Source organism: Phyllostomus hastatus, unplaced genomic scaffold (genome assembly GCF_019186645.2).
Source record: "Phyllostomus hastatus isolate PE091 unplaced genomic scaffold, TTU_PhHast_1.1 phas_scaffold_55, whole genome shotgun sequence".
Lineage (NCBI taxonomy): Eukaryota > Metazoa > Chordata > Mammalia > Chiroptera > Phyllostomidae > Phyllostomus > Phyllostomus hastatus.
In genome coordinates this window covers 11,051,013-11,058,872 of record NW_025334035.1, presented here as the reverse complement: position 1 = coordinate 11,058,872, position 7,860 = coordinate 11,051,013, and the positions used below count along the sequence as shown (strand labels likewise).

Genomic DNA, 7,860 nt, shown 5'->3' with positions numbered 1-7,860 from the left:
CCCAGAAAGCACAAGTGTGGTATTGTGATTTATAATAAGATATACATCGTTGGTTCCTGCCCCACCCCCTCAAGTTCCTGGCACAGAACTCCTGAAACCTTTGAAATTTCCTAAGTGATAAGAGCACTAGGAGCATCTTTTGTTCTAACACTTGTCTTGCCTTGACCAGTCAGATGTTCCTATCTCCAGAGCCCATTACTTCAGCACTGCTAGATCTAGGCAGGCCTAGGAGGAATGAAAATCATCAGATAAGAAAATGGCACCGTGGGAAGCTGCCTACAGACCCTACCCAGGAAGTTTAGGCTCCGGGGTCGGCTTATCCGGCATAACAGGATGCAGCTTTCACCCAGCAACCAGCTCTAGCCAATCAGACTCTAATACCCCAAACGCAGGTTTTTGCGTTTAAAAACCCTGACCTAAGAACAAGCGAGCAAGTCCCAATATCCTTTGGTTGGCCCCACTTTCCTTTTAACTTCCAGTGGTTGGCTTCACTTTCCCTTTTATTACCTGCTAACAAACCCTGCTCTTGTTAGCTCGCTGCTTCTGTCTGGTTTCTTGAGTGACTCCGACATAACAAGCACCGCTTGAATTGTTGCCAGAGGCCCGTGCTATTATTTGTATGTGAGGATATATGTGGTGTAGGATTTGAACTTCTTACTGAATTTTTTAAAATTTGAGTTTTATTGAATTCATTTTTTGCTTGAATTTTAAATTTTATTACATTATTGCTACTTGCTTAGATAGGGTTTTTTTTTTCATGATTCTATTTCCAATGTATTAGCTGTCCTTCTTGGCCTAGAGTCACCTCCAGAATTGTTAAACTTTTCTGTTTAAGTCTTGATCTTGTTGATATATATATATATTTTTAAAGATTTTATTTATTTATTTTTTTAGAAGGAGAGAAGGGAGGGAGATAGAGAAACATCAATGTGTGGTTGCTGGGGGTCATGGCCAGTAACCCAGGCATGTACCCTGACTGGGAATCAAACCTGCGATACTTTGGTTTGCAGCCTGCGCTCAAACCACTGAGCTACACCAGCCAGGGCTGATATATATATATTGTTTAGGGGAGGGCCAAATATGGAATCTTGCAGCACACACAGCCGGCTGTGGGTTTAATTATTCAGTAAGCTCTGCATCCGTAGAACCGGATAATGAGGTGGCTCCTCTTTTGCCCCTCATCCACTGGACCAGAAGAGGGCCTTTGCAATGGTGAAGATGAAGATCAGCTATGGTTGCTCTCCATTGCTGCCCTGTCTGACAGTGCTCTCCAAAGAGAGAACGAGGGAGGCGTGACCTGCTTGTTTTTATTGAACCCCTGTGGGTTGTTGATGTTCGTCACTTTCTTTTCTAAATACTCACAAAATATTTGATAAACCGTTTTAGAATTCTGCTGTGGGTTAACATCAAGTTTACTAGTCTGTTTTTTTTTCCAGAATCTACCTTCTTTTTCTTTTTAAAAATCAAAACAATTTTCCTGTCCCCATCTACCATTCTCCTCAATTTTCCAAAGAGGAATGCCTGGTGTTTAATCACACTGGTAAATTGTGTCAGTCATGAGATGTCATTTCTTAGACCAGAATATTTGACTCATATAAAAGGACCACTTTGGGTGTCTCCTTGCCTGTTCTGAGCTTTGTTTCCCTGTCAGCTCTTTTGTCTCTTTTCAGTTTCAAGACTTTTCTTCTTGATATAAAAGATCAAAGCAAAATTGAGAGTTAAGAATATTTGCTTTCTTTCTGTCATTGCCTCAACAGATAGGCATAGTTTTTTTTCTTTTTCTTGGCCCACTAACTGAAAATTGCCTAAAATAAAAAGATGTTTAAAGAGAACAGAGGCTGATTTTATACTTTCTGTCACTTCCCCCTGCTCTGTGTCAGCCTTCTGTATTGACCCACATCTTTTCCCTCTTTCATTATGTGGAATCATTTTGGAAAAAAATAATCTGAAGTCATCAAGACCTCCTTTTGGTGCCAGATTATTTTGTTCCATTGCCAGATTATTATTTGTGATTGGAGAGGCAGAATGCAGTTTTAGCTACTACATAAATTTATTCTTGTCAAATTTTTTCTTTTTAAAATCATTTAAATTTTTTTCAATTATAGTTGACATACAATATTATATTCATTTCAGGTATACAACCCAGTAATATAAATGTCAGGTGACATTTATATAGCTTACAAAGGGATCGATCGCTCTGATAAATCTAGAACCCATCTGGCACCATACGTAGTTATTACAATATTATTGACTATATTCCCTATGCTGCACTTTACATCCCCATGAGTATTCTGTAACTAACATTTTGTACTTTTTAATTCCTTTATCTTTTTCACTCATCCCTAAACCTCCTCTCATCTAGCAACCGTCAAAATGTTCTGCTTATTTGTTTATTTTGTTTTTTAGATTCCACATAGAAGTGAATTCACCTGCTGTTTGTCTTTCTCTGCCTGAATTATGTCACTCAGCACAATACTTTCTAGGTCCATCCATGTTGTTGCAGACAGCAAGATTTTATTTGTTTTTTTAGTGGCTCAGTCATATTCCATTGTATATATGTAGTCTGCAGGTGGCTGTTACTTGTACTTTACTCTTTTTTCTCCATCTTCTCTTCTACCATCCTTTCTATTATTCTTTTCTTTGTCCTTTCTCATTTCTTCCATTTATGCTGTTTTAATCTGCTCCTCAAACTGGCCACTGTAACTTTGGGTTTTTTGGGGCCCCATCTCAAGGAAGTGAACTTCCAGCTTTGCCCCAGTCCATTAAGTCCTATTTCCACTGAAATGTATTATTTGTCACACTAGTTTTCATCGTTGTGGCTTTCAGCTTGGGCATTCTACCAGTGGTATTTGGCTGTCTCAAGCATTCTGGGCTTCAGTTTCCCCACATATCAAATGGCAGCGTTAGACTCCCCACATATCTCTTAAAGTCATCCATCCCTAAAAGTTGGCCGTTTTCTTTAATTTTTTAAATTTTTATTGAACTTATTGGGGTGACACTGGTTAATAAAATTATATAGGTTTTAGGTATATAATTCTATAATACATTATCTGTCTGTTGCATCGTGTGTTCACCAACCAAAGTTAAGTCTCCTTCCATCAATATCTTCTTCCCTTTACATTCTCCTACTTTCCCCACCCCACTTTCTCTATGGTAATCACTATACTTTTGTCTGTGTCAAAATCACAGACACTTCATGAATTTCTGTCACTTTTGTGCAGGGGCCATGTTAGTCATCTCTGTACCATTACGATTTCAGTGTATGTGCATCTGAAGCAAGCACAGCCTGGTCCTTTTCTTAGTCACAGAACATCAGTGGCCACTTTTGCACCCTTAGCCAATACATCATATTCAAGTTACTGTGGCATGATTTTTAGGGCCTTTATGAACAAACTAGATGACTGGCACACAGAGGCCCTCACTATCCCTGGCAGCTCCCAAATACAAATAAAAACATGTAAGAGCATATTGAGTTGGTCAGAAATACCAGAGATTCTGGGTCCTGTTTTTCTCTTCAAATCTATCCCTGGCTATTACGTTCCTGTGCTGAAGTTTTGTTGAGGTCCTTAGGTATCCTCTCAAAAGCTTAGATTGTTTTTTAAAGATTAATGAGAAGTAGAAATGGCTTTAGACTTTGGAATAACATGTTTGGATACTATTTCTCACTTTTATCTCATTCAGTCTTTGCAGCCTTGTGAGATAGATAATATTTTCTCTATTTCATGGAATGCAGCATGGAATGGTGACTCAGCAAGGTTAAATAACTCAGTCAAGGACACTCAATAAAAAGTTTTGAAAGAATTAAGCCTTATATTTATTTCTAAAGTGAAGTCATATTTTACAGATACTGAAACACAAGCATAACCTCTCTCTGTGGTTCTCAAAAGTGTGGTTTCCTAACCAGCAGCATCAGCACCACCAGAGAAGTTACTGAAATGCAAATTCTTGGGCTTCATCTAGGATGTACAGACTCAGATGGGGCGCAACCCTGTTTTCATAAAGCCTCCACTGAGGTCCACTTAGGTTTGAGAGTCACTGGTTACATTTAGTCTCTGTCTCCTGTTCTGCTTGTCAACTACCAATAGCAGGTGCCTGCGACTTTTAGTACAAACAGGAAGTTTTTGACTGCCCTAGGGGTACACAGTCTTCTTGGGTTTTTCAACCTTTTTTTTTTTAGCTAGGCTGAGAACTTTTCTGTGTTGTCTTGGTTCTCCCTGTTCATTTCTAGCCAATGCCCTCTTTCCCATGTGCTTCTTTTTCTTCTTTTTTTTTTAAAAAAAATTATTTATTTATTTATTCTTATTTATTTATTTTTAGAGAGAGGGGAAGGGAAGGAAGGGAGGGAAGGAGAGAAGCACCAATGTGTAATTGCCCCTATTGGGGACCTGGCCCACAACCCAGGCATGTGCCCTGACTGAGAATGGAGGAGGCAACCCTTTGATTTGAGCGCTGGAGCTCAATCCACTGAGCCATACCAGCCAGGGCTCCCACGTACTTCTTGCTGTGGACAAAGGACAAACTGGCAACCTGGAAATTCACTGATTTCTCATGGACACAGACTTTTCTCACTTAACTTGGTCATCTAGTATAATATCACATGATCTATGGTTTTGCTTTTTGAAGTTTGTTACCTGCAGTCATCCATAATCCAAAAACATTAAATGGAAATTTCCAGAAATGAGCGATTCATAAGTTATAAATTGGGCATCAATTTGAGTAAAATGATGAAATCTCATGCTGTCCTGCTGCTTCCTGCCTGAGACGTAAATCTTTTACCCAGAATCTTCACATGGTACCCACTCCCTGCCTGTTAGTGACTTAGTCAATTAGTAGCTATCTTGGTTATTGGATCAGTTATCAGCTGCTTTGAGAGACAGAGATCACATAACTTTTTTTCAGTATATTGTTATAATTGTTCTATTTTATTATTATTTATTGTCGTTAACTTATTACTGTGCCTAACTTATAAATTAAACTTTGTCACAGGTATACATGTATAGGGAAATACATGCTAATACAAAGTTCGGCACTATCCAAGATTTTAGGTGTTCACTTGGGGTCTTGGAACTGTACCTCCCACCGATAAGGGGAGACTAATTTTCTTGTATAGGTCTTCACACATTATAAAGTGCTTTTTCTAAAACATCCATTCATTTGACCCTGACACCTGCCTGTGACCTGGGTTGAATTATAATTTCCACCTTACCGAAGGGGAGCAGGCTGAGAATAGAAAGTGTGTTATCCTGTTCTGTAGTGCAGCCTGGTTTCATTCCACAAGCTCCTCCTCTGGACTTTGAGCTCTTCTTGACCTCCTACTGGCTGACCCAGGGCAGGTAGCTTTGGGGGAGAGCCAGAAGAACCTGGGTGCTGTGATAGGCAGGACAGCACAGCAGGGGGTGGGGGGAGCAGCTGTCCTTGCAGGTTTCTCTAAACCACTTGGGAGGGTAGGAAAAGGAATTAGAGATTTGGGGCCATAAGGCAAGAGGATTCAGTCAAAATCGTAAACAAGGAATAACAGAAGGCAGAAAGGAAAGGTAGGGGATGCGTCTTCTGGCTGCTGGTAGCCTGGATATTTGAGAAATATCTACTTCTCAGCCCCAAAGCCTTCTTCTTAGAAAAATGTTTTCCTGTCTGATGAGACCTCTTTGCCTGCCTGCTTGCCTCTTTGAGGATCATAGATGCCACTCTTCTACCCTGGCTTATCCCATCTGGTCATCTAGTTCTGCCCTTCACCAAGGCCACTTTGTAAACTCTACTGCCAGATCCCAAATGGCTTCAACTTTCCTGCTGGAGTGAGATGAGAGGCAGTGTGTGCACACCTGTGTGCGTGCAGAGGTGGGGAGTGGAGTGGAGTAACTATCACACTCATCTACTTGGTTACATTACAACATCGCACAGGCAGGGAGGATCATATGCATCTACAGATAAGGAAATGGGGCCTCAGAGAGGCTGGAGTAACTTGATCATCACCACACTGCTAGTAGGAAGCAGCAGTGGGATTCCACCTAGCCTCTGATTCTCAAGTTTGTGCCCCCCACTGGGCCTCTAAGTGTGAAATAAAGGCTGAACTGGGTTGGCAAGGCTGCTTCCTTGATGTATGTCAGCCTCACAGATTAAAATCCTGATTTATTTGGATCTTTAAAAACAAGCTACTTTTAGTTTGTAGCACCTCTGGGGGTTATATGTCCTTCTCGTTAAGGTACCCAAGCCTCTGCTTTGGGCCTCCCTCCTCCTGGCCACCCTCCTTTGTTCTGCCTCTCTGATGGATTAGATGCTGATCTGCTCTTGCCTTTCAGATACCTCTTCAGAGAGAACAGGCTGCACTGTGAGAACTCTTCTCCTCTCAAGCCTGAGTCTTGTCCCCGACCTGACTCTTGGATGAGCCTGCCATTGCAAACCAACGCTGGCAATGATTTCCAATGCCTTTTTTTAACTGGGCCAGGCCTCCAGATGTGGGTGCTAGAAATGCTCATGACATTTAAACCTTTTGGTTTAATCCGGAGTAATAACAATAATAACAACAGTAGCAGTGACACCGGTCTCACACATTTGATATAATCCTAGAAGGTGTCTCTAATTTTTATTATCCACCTTCACCTCTGCCATCCTCATCAGTAGGGTGAAGAAACTGAGGCTTAGAGAGGCCAGATTACTTACTCAAGATCATAGAGTTCCTACGTAACAGAATCGGTGTTTGAACCTAGCCTTGTCTGAAGTGGAATGGTCTCAGTGTACCTTTGACCTCTTTTCCGGGCTGCCAACATTTGCGAGGGAATTTTGGCTGTGGTGACAAGCTGGGTAGCTGTGGTAGGTAGTAGCCTATTATAGTAATTTTTTTCCCAATTTAGCAGTGTATCTTTATTAGTTATTTTGAAAAATTTCAAACCTACAAAACCCCAGGAGAATGTAACAATAAACACTTACGTACTCTTTGCCACATTCGCCAATTATTAGCATTTTGTTACATTTGCTCTTTCCCTCAGTGTATGAGTTAGTGTATATATTTTTTTACCTTTTGAGAATTATTTGCAGACACTCATCCTGGATATGTCAGCACTTAAGAGTGATTTTTAAATTGTTTTCTGTGCACTTCTGGCACATGGGCACAGGATCATTTCCCTTCTCACAACGAAAGAAGGGGCATTCTTGAGTCTTCAGGTTTGCCACAAGTAGAACCTAGAGTCCACAGAAAGCATTTTGGAAATCACTAATTTAAATTTTGTGGATTTTGAAGCTGATGTAAGACAGTGTCTGTCATCTCTAATGTCAGGTTTAAAGGTTTTGTCTTCATCAGAATAGCTCCATTGTTCTCAATAATTGCCTAGCTAACAAGTAAACTTTTGAATTAATGACATAACTTGGTATTAATGAAATATTATGTTTTTTAATGTTACATGTTGAAAGATATGATTTGCAAATAGGATTTTGCTCTTAGAAACTGTTGGAAAACCCAGTGAGTCCTTGGCCTTTTCCTGGGTCACAGCTGATAGCTGAAGCCTTCTGTGGGGGAGCCCCCATGGCCACGTCCACCCATGTGTTGGCTCTAATGGCCTAAGTTGTCTCTGAATGGATCATAAGACAGGGCTAAAAGGTAAAGATTTCAGGAAATAGGTAAGTCATTTTTCTTTTCAAAACACACACACACACATTACTTCTTTACATGCATCCCAATGTATGACCATACACACATATGAACTTCATAGTGGACATTGTCTGGCTGCTCAGAAGAAAGATCCCAATGACAATGATGATGATGATGATAGGACCATAGTTAGCATTTATTGAGGGCTAAATACATACTAGGCAATCTTCTAAGTGTTTCACATGTTGTGGCTCATCTAATCCTCACAGACTCTATAA

General features: G+C 40.5%; 1 non-coding gene across 1 annotated transcript; it reads right to left on the bottom strand.

Annotated features, from left to right (window-relative positions):
- Positions 1-3,178: 3,178 nt before the first annotated feature.
- LOC123809526 lies at positions 3,179-3,283 on the bottom strand. Its single transcript, XR_006784006.1, has one exon. It is a non-coding gene; the product is annotated as a U6 spliceosomal RNA (small nuclear RNA).
- Positions 3,284-7,860: the final 4,577 nt, after the last annotated feature.